Below are 9,658 nucleotides of genomic sequence, written 5' to 3' on the forward strand. Positions count from 1 at the left end.
GATATCAGATTCAAACAAACATTAAGTGTGATCACTCCACTTGAATCGAGTAATAATGAGGAAAGTATGTTTCAAAATATACATTTAAATGTATAAATGAAATAAAACTAAGTATCTGTGAGTATGAAATGATTGACAATAGGCAATGGCTGAAGAAATGAAGTCAGTTTGATTAACCACAATATTTCTTAATATTCTCTGGTTCCTTTTAATGAATTAAAAACATACAATCTGTGTAGTTCGATTATACTGTAGAACAAATAACACATATGAGCGGGGTTTTTTAGTGAATCAAAAATGTAAAATTAGTCAAATTATTTGACAAATGAGTCCTTTGTAGTTAATCAAGCACATATCTACATCTAACTAACAGAGATTCATTTGAATAAGTGTCATTAAATTCTTTATGATTCCCAACCGTACTGCTGGAGGTAGAATAAAACTTCATATTTCGTAATCCTTCAAAGCTGCCAGAAGGAGGAGCTCTATGAGAGTGTGTTTTTTTGTTCATTTCTGACTTCTGAGAATGCTGTCATTCTGTGAGTTAAAACAACATTATGCAGGTCTATTTTCTTTTGTTCCTTTCAGCACTCGCAGGTGAGACTGTTTTACTTTTCATTTTAATTCTTCATTGGAATTTGCCATTCATTAGCATTTAAAATGATTTAAGGCTTTAAATTTAAGTGACTATTTTTCTTTGACAGGAAACTCTCTTGGTGATCTAATAACTTCTCATGGTCCTGAAAAAGAAGACAAGTAATAAAATAAGAACAAATAATCAAATTACACAACAAAGAAAGGCTACAAATGAAATAAACAGTGTTTTTAGAGTTTTTCGGGTATCTAACAGGTAGGCCCTACAGAAATTTGAATAAAGCAATCAAATGTGAAAAAAACATTGCATATTCTTACTGTATAAATTAAATATAGTTGGATCTTAGTTAAAAAGAGTAGCCTATTTAGTCAAGAGCAGTGAGCAATTTATTTGTCCATTGTTTGATTAACATTAAAACACAGCAGCAGGTTTATTTCCTGCTGCCCCTTTAAGACCGAACGCACGTACCCAATTTGAATATACTGTCTAAGTTCACTCGAGATATAACCGATTTTGTTTACTGGGATACTCGGTAGGACGGCCGTTTTTACATAAACTTGTGTGAATTCGTCCGTACAAGTGCAAGACGTAAAAAAAAGACAATTCAATTCAGTAGCCCATTCGCGCGCTGTCTATCAAGACGTTGGTTTTCGGAGCGGTTTCGTTCATGGAACTTCTTGACCTGCAAACGTCCTGTAATAATGTAGGGAACCACCCATTATACATCAGGTAACAGTTCATGTTTTACTTACATATACGATTCAGTTTTAATCCAAATAACACGTGCTGAGTGAACGATCAGCAATCAAGCATTCAAGAGAAGTAAGCTCTCTCTCTCTCTCTCTCTCTCTCTCCCTCTCGTCAGTTAACATAAATAATAAGCTACATCAATCCTCGTTTTACTTTCTTTGCCATTGACATCCGACTGAACTACAAACTTTCCACTGACGTCTGTGAAAAGGGATGCGCTCGACCAGCTCTCGCGTCTGTGCCGCTGCGCGCTCAATCCACTGCGCGTTTTTCTCTTATCAGCTCGCGCACCACAGCTATATAGGCGTTACTATGTTTCGTTTAATATTCCACTAATACGATACATTTACCAGACAGCCTTCTTTTTTATCCCCATTATACCCTCTGTTGTCAGTGTTTCTTTGTCTGGACACTAACACTGTTTATAAACCTGTATACAGGTATCGGTTGTTTACGGTGGCCCAGTAGTGCACAACACTACGACATTTAAAAAGCAAACATAAGTTCACAACACAACGAAATTAATCCACAACACAACGGAAACAAGCCACAACACAACGGAAAATCTACAACACAACGAAATAAAGCCACAACACAACGGAAAATCTACAACACAACGAAATAAAGTCACAACACAACGGAAATGCTCCCGACCACTAGACAGCTCTCGGAGCGCGATAAAGTTAGTTTTCCTTGTCATTGTTCATTAGAGAGTCAGCAGTCTATAAAAATATATATCAACACCACGATTAGTTTTAACAGTATGTAGCTAACCATTGTATATCGACATTTATTAATTCAAAATCACCTACGTGCATTATAGCTGCATATTTATACTCTAGAATGCTTTGACGCGCTACCACAGGCATGATCCCTGAGGGAACGTCTGCCAATTCCTCCAAGTTGTTAAAACGTATAATTTGTATTAATTAAAATTACTTTTAACATTCAAAAACAGACATGTTCAAAACCCAAAGCATGATTGTATTTGATAGTAGACTAAGACTGACTTAATACAGGTGACTTTTTTCCAATACCCTTCATGTATTTACAGTAAACAATTTTTTTTTTTTTTATGAAATTTCTGTAAAAGTTTTTTTTTTTCTTTTATCATGTTTCAAAGGTTGTAGTTCCTATTAACCAGACTGACTTACAACAGGTGAAATTGTGCCAATAGCTCCCTGTATGCACAGTACAAGATTTGTTTTTTATGCAAACATTAGGCCTAAATCAAGTTTTTTTTTTATGTCACAAAGCTTGTGGTTCCTAGTGACCAGACTAACTTATTATAGGTGGAATTGTGCCAATTCCTTCCTATTTCACCAAATGGTTTTTATTTTTATTTATCAAATTATATTATAATACGTTTTAACCACTTGGAACTGCCAGACGTTCCCTTATGGATCATGCGCTGTGGTAGCGCGTCCAAGCATTCTCGAGTATAAATCAAATACGCAGCTATAATTCATGTAGGATGTTATTTTGAAGTCATATTTTATGTCGATATACACTGTTAAAACTAATCGTGGTATTGATATATTAAGACTGCTGACTCTATAAACAATGGCTAGGAAAACTAACTTTACCGGGCTCCGTGAGCCCTCTAGTGGTCGGGAGCATTTCCGTTGTGTTGTGGCTTTATTTCGTTGTGTTGTAGATTTTCCGTTGTGTTGTGGCTTTATTTCGTTGTGTTGTAGATTTTCCGTTGTGTTGTGGCTTGTTTCCGTTGTGTTGTGGCTTAATTTCGTTGTGTTGTGAACTTATGTTTGCTTTTTACATTTCGTTGTGTTGTGCACTACTGGGCCACCGTAGTTGTTGGTATCGGAGCATTTTTACGAGTACGAGTACATCAGTCTAGCATTTCCAACCCTTCTTCAGATTTCTTACCAGCCATATTTATTTTAAGCTGGTGATGTTTATTTATTTATTTATTTATTTTTTAAATTAGCCAACAACCTTATAAACTGTATTAAGTTCCTTACAAGTGGAATCCTGAACAAATAAAGAAAAGCCAGGGAAAATAAATCTAGTTAAACCTTCTTCCTTCAATAATAGGACTCTACAAATCTCTCTCTCTGTAACCAAATATCAAAAATGTATTTTGTTATCTTAACTTTCTCCACAGCAGACTTCTACCTGACAGTCAAACCTGCATTACGTCACAAAGTGTGGACTCGGAGGAAGACCGCAAGGGCTTAGGGTTCCATTTGGGACAGGGCATAAAGACTACATTACAGAAGTAAATCATATTGCCAGAAGGCGGAGCTTAATATCATGATGTAGAAGCATTTTCATCTGAAGGAGGTTGTCAGAACTCAAAGGCATCCAGTCTGAATGATACTCTTGATACTCTGTAGTCTTTCAGATTCTTCTTCAGATATCTGCTATCATGATTATTTTCACTCTCCTCAGTTTTTTGTGGACATTTATTGGTAAGATAAAGTTTTTTTTTTCTCTCCAATCTAGATCAGTTACTTTTTACTTATTTACTGCTATACTTTTTATGGTTAAGTTACTGTTTGATTTATCTAACCAGATTTATTCTCAATTTATAGGCCACACAGAGGCAGATGCAATAAAACCCTTGTCAGGGGATAAAAATATACTTGTTGGTGACACTGTTACTCTGTCCTGCAGTTACAAAGACTATACGGGTACTGTAAATAATTTACAATGGTACAGACAATATCCCAGATCCAAGCCAGAGTTCCTCCTTTACATCTTCCCAGGTGGAGCTATGGGTGATAGACCAGACAGATTTTCTGCTGAAGTTCGTCAAGATAAACAAGTGGATCTGAAGATCTCCTCTGCTGTACAGGCAGATTCTGCCATGTATTACTGTGCCCTGGTGCCCACAGTGACAGGAAATCTAACAGCATCATACAAAAACCTCCCATGCCTTCATTCAAGAAAGACGAATATTCAGACATTTACTTCATCCTCTTACTAAATGCATCACCTGAATAGCCTCACTGGAATAGCATCACTAGCCACACAATAGCCTCACTTTTACTGGAAAAAATTGCATCATGCATATTCACGAGGTTTACGTCTTCCCAGAAAGGCTCAACTTGACCGTATTTTGCCAGGAGGTGGCGCTCTATGACTTACACTAGACAGAAAAGACTTTATCACTTGATTATTTTAGTCTGTTCTCCAGCTCCTGTTAATTTTAAGTTTTATCTTAAGAAATAATTGTGCAGTTTCAGGTCTTTTTTTAAATATTTGTGCAAATCAGATTTTGACCCTAATATACTTTGTCTGCTTCAAGGTCGGTGATTCAAATGTGACATTTGATCTGTAAGATATTGTCAATTAGCTCAGATACTAGTTCAGTTTCAATAGCATTTGTTTTACATGTGGATTTTAGTTGATCATAAAAACTTTAAACTCTCTCTTTACCCATGTAAAAGCACTGAGTAAACTGAGTTTAGCTAAGAGTCTAGTGTGATTGTTTCTTCCCAAGGTTAGGCCTACTATAAAAACATAAATGTATATTTTAGACATATTTGTTGATGATAATAATATTCCAAGTTCAACTATATATTTCAATCTATAGTCAGTGTTAACAAGTATTTAATGATATTTTAGCATATGCTCATTTTTAATTTTACACTCATTCCAAACTGTTGGGTTACGGTTGATTATTATTTATTTTTTTAAGTAAGGATCATATCACTCACACACCTGTTATAATACAATCAAAGGTTCTCAGATCAATGATCATAAAACCCTTTTCTTACCCATATTCTCCTGTAGGGAGGAGCTACATGATACACATTTTTTTTACTCAGCTCCTGTACTATTTGAGTTACTTCTTAGGAAGAAATGTGCAGCATTGATTCACATAGTCATTTTTGTCCCTTCACTGGTCAGATGTTGTTCCTGGTCTTCATCATTATTTCTCTGCTCAAAGGTCAGTTATATATATTTTTTTAAATTTAATCCAATGATTATGTAAATTATGTGTGAACAACATGCATCTTAATTTAAGAAATAATTTAGCATTGTTGTTTCTTCTTTGACACAGAGAATGCTGATGCAAATACAATAAACCCACTAATCTCAGAGAAGCAAGTCAGAGAAGGAGACAATGCTACCCTCTCCTGCCAATACAGTAGTGTTTACATCTCGCAGTGGTATCGACAATATCCAGGATCTCGACTAGAGTACCTCATATTTGCCACTGAGTCAGTGGCCAGTCAGAGCCTGCACTTCGGCTTTCATCTGTGGCTGAGAGAGGATACATGCATCTGAGCATCTTTTCAGCAGAAATGGAAGATTCAGCATTGTACTACTGTGCCTTGGTGCCCACAGTGACTGTAAACACTCCAACACTGCACAAAAACCTGACATCATTATCAGCAGACATAGATCAGATATCAGATTCAAACAAACATTAAGTGTGATCACTCCACTTGAATCGAGTAATAATGAGGAAAGTATGTTTCAAAATATACATCTAAATTTATAAATGAAATAAAACTGAGTATCTCTGAGTATGAAATGATTGACAATAGGCAATGGCTGAAGAAATGAAGTAAATTTGATTAATCACAATATTTCTCAATATTCTCTGGTTCCTTTTAATGAATTAAAAACATAAGATTTTTTAGTGAATCAAAAATGTACAATCAAATTAGTCAAATTATTTGATAAATGAGTCCTTTGTAGTTAATCAAGCACATATCTGCATCTAACTAACTGAGAGATACATTTGAATAAGTGTCATTAAATTCTTTATGATTCCCGACCGCTGGAGGTAGAATAAAACTTCATATTTCGTAATCCTTCAAAGCTGCCAGAAGGAGGAGCTCTATGAGAGTGCTTTTTTTTCTTCTTCATTTCTGACTTCTGAGAATGCTGTCATTCTGTGAGTTAAAACAACATTATGCAGGTCTATTTTCTTTTGTTCCTTTCAGCACTCACAGGTGAGACTGTTTTACTTTTCATTTTAATTCTTCATTTGAATTTGCCATTCATTAGCATTTAAAATGATTTAAGGGTTTAAATTTAAGTGACTACATTTTTTTCTTCTTTGACAGGAGACTCTCTTGGTGATCTAATAACTTCTCATGGTTCTGAAAAAGAAGCTCAAGATGGTAACAGTGTTACTCTCTACTGTAACTACAGTGGTGCTGTTTACAATCTACTGTGGTATCGTCAGTATCAGAGATCCAAACCAGAACTCCTTCTCTACATGACTGAATCTGGAGATCCAGTTAAAGCAGATCCATCAGCCCACTGGTTTTCTGCTGAAGTTGACAAACACAGAAAGCTCATGGAACTGGAAATCAGCCCTGCTAAAGTAACAGACTCTGCACAGTATTATTGTGCCCTGGAGCCCACAGTGACAGGAAACCTGTTTACTTTGCACAAAAATCTTGCTAATGGTATAACTTAACAATTATTTACTTAAGAAATAATTCAGAATACAAGTAGAAATATTGAAAAATAATATAACTCAAATAAGAGTAATGAGTAGATTGTTGAAAAACTAATTAAGTTACAACATTACAAATAACTTTATTATTATTTTTATTATTATTATGGGGAGATGTGTGCATTATGAAGGCTAAAACAGTCTCATGTAATGTCTGTTTTGTTATACTGGAAGCCGGAGGGCGCCCTCAGAAAGTCCACAAGTGAGACTCACAGGAGTAATAAAACTTATGGCATTCGGATATCGTTGTAGCCCAAATAGAGACATTTCTCTCATTCATAAAAAGCCACATCGGATCAGAGAAGGAAATTATTTTAAACACTCCACTGATGTAATAGTTAGTTTGGAGCAAAACATGTTATTAATCTCATAAATTGCTGTGTTTTGAAGCTATGCTAAGCAAACATACTAGCTAGCCCTTGTGCACCTGTTGCCAGGAGCAATTCTATTTTATGACTAAAAAAGCATAGATTATTTTTTAAAGAAGGGCATTGACACAAAGGCAAAGAAGGTAAAGTGTGAAAGTTTGAACAAAGGAATTGGGAATTAAAACAGAATGAACAGGAAGGCGTCGGTAAAATAATAAAGGGGATGCAAGGTATCATGTTAAAAATAAACAGCAATCATACAAAGCTTTCGTGTACAGACTAGCCTAGAATATCATAGTTTCACAACTAACCCAAACTAATGATTCTTTACTGAATAGTAAAAAATGGCCCTCTTATTTGTTCTCTTACTCATTGTGTCTTCATTGGTGATTCATTGGAAATCTCAGTGCATTATTCTTAATAACTATATCATATTTAGTTACACATTTTATAACTCACCTCTGCATGACTTAAAGGTCTTTATCTTAAATAAAATGCTATTTCTTTTGATGATTCTGAAAGAAATCGCACCAGGATATACTGTTGTTGCTGTAGTAATGAACGCATCTATTCAGTGTTGTTGTTATTGTTATGTTATTTCAGCAAACAGTTTGCTTCATACATAAGTTTAACATCATTAAGTTAAAGAGGGCAAATATTGTCATTCATCTGAACTGTGCGCATGCATTTTAGACACTTATCATATTGTGCCATCCATGCATAATGCACGTTTTTGAATGAGCCGAGTTGTCTATTTACTTCAACTGCTCTGTGCTCGGCTAATATCAATGGTTTTACCCATTTCAAGGGTGGCCAAAATTACCATTTAAAATTAAAATATGAGCAATGAGTATAGTTCGCTCACATTCACTAACATTATCGAAACGTTATCTATACTTTTACGTCAAAGCGCGGTTTGAACGCCCCGCCCCCAGCTTCACTGGAAGTTTTGATTGGTTTTGCACCCGAGTCAAATAACGACTTTATTCCACTATTCATTTCCATCTCTCTGGGCCTCGTAGTGTTTTTGCGCTGCGCGTCTGTGTTACACGTCATCACGCATCACACACATGACCAGTGTCGGCCAATAGTGAGCCTACGTGGTGACGTGTAACACAGACGCGCAGCGCAAAAACACTACGTGAACCAACTAGAGGCCCAGAGAGAAGGAAATGAATAGTGGAATAAAGTCATTATTTTTGTTTGTTTTTGCGCACAAAGAGTATTTTTGTCGCTTGATATACTTAAGATTAAGCCACTGTAGTCACTTGGACTATATTAACTAGGGTTGGGCGATGTCCCCTAAATTGGCAGTTGACGATGTTTACAGTAAAACATCGCGATGGACGATGATATCGTCAGGGGGGAGGAGGGGGGGGGGGGATGCTGACGATCACTAAGAGAGAGAGTGCACATTGTAGCTACTTACATCTACCGTGTTTACGCCACGGGAATACTCGGATTGGCATTTTGAAATGTTTATTTGGCCGTTCAGGCGCGCAACCGAAGACAAAGACTACTTGACCATGTTGCGCTCGGCGCGCGCGCGCAGCATCCTGTCAGTAGAATTCAATTCTCTTTCGTGACTTATCGTGCTTTTAATATTCCTTTTCAATAGCACATCCTGCTCTTTTCTTTCTCATTCATGTTTTGTTATTGATTTTACATAATCGTCAACTGAAATCTGCGCGGATTATCAACAATACGATGCATTTATAGGACATAAAGGGTCTCTGCGGCAAAAGTGAAAGTACCAGCGGCAAACGTGTGAAATGTTTCTCTTTGCACGGCAAAGCACCCGTTTCAATAAAAGGATATATCAAAGTTTATAAAGCCTACTTTTACATTTTCATTGCTGTTTTAAACTGAATTTCGCCATCACCTTAAACAAGATGCTCTGCTTGAATCCCAGTGCAGGAGCTGTAACTGTTAGGTTACCATAGAAACGTAAGCGTTTGGTTGATTGCTGTGGTGACTCGTGACACTCGCGAACAGCACTGGACACACACGTCTTCATTTTTGTTATCGTTTGTTGGTAAAGGGTGAGAGACCTTGCGAGCCACACGAGCCATAGGTTCCCAACCACTGGTGTACACACGAAAACGAACTGCCGTGAGACTGGGCTGGTCTGACAAGGTGGGGGGCGTGGCATCACGATGGACGGCACAACCCTAATATTAACGATCTCTTTAATAACTTTTCTGGGCCAGCAAGTTTCGGTCACCTAGCAGCCTATGGAGGAGTGATCAGCTCTCAGATTTCATCAAAAATATCTTAATTTGTGTTCCGAAGATGAACGAAGGTCTTACGGGGTTGGAACAACATGAGGGTGAGTAATTACTGACAGAATTTTCATTTTTGGGTGAACTAACCCTTTAAGTTCCAAACAAATGCCAGCTTGCCCCGTTGATCCGTCTTTTTTGTACGACTTTTGGTGAAAAATAAAAATAGTTAGGCTATAAACTAGGCCTACCACAATTGAATTGTCCTCAAAAAAGTAGA

At 36.7% G+C, this 9,658-nt stretch overlaps 1 long non-coding RNA gene across 1 annotated transcript; it reads left to right on the forward strand.

Annotated features, from left to right (window-relative positions):
• Positions 1 to 547: 547 nt before the first annotated feature.
• LOC311087112 lies at positions 548 to 4,311 on the forward strand. Its single transcript, XR_014607170.1, has 4 exons — positions 548 to 597; positions 705 to 756; positions 3,471 to 3,777; positions 3,901 to 4,311. It is a non-coding gene; the product is annotated as an uncharacterized lncRNA (long non-coding RNA).
• The last annotated feature ends 5,347 nt before the right edge of the window (positions 4,312 to 9,658 follow it).

The sequence above is a fragment of the Abramis brama genome, assembly GCF_963993115.1.
Source record: "Abramis brama genome assembly, chromosome: 7".
In the NCBI taxonomy this organism is placed as follows: Eukaryota; Metazoa; Chordata; class Actinopteri; order Cypriniformes; family Leuciscidae; genus Abramis; species Abramis brama.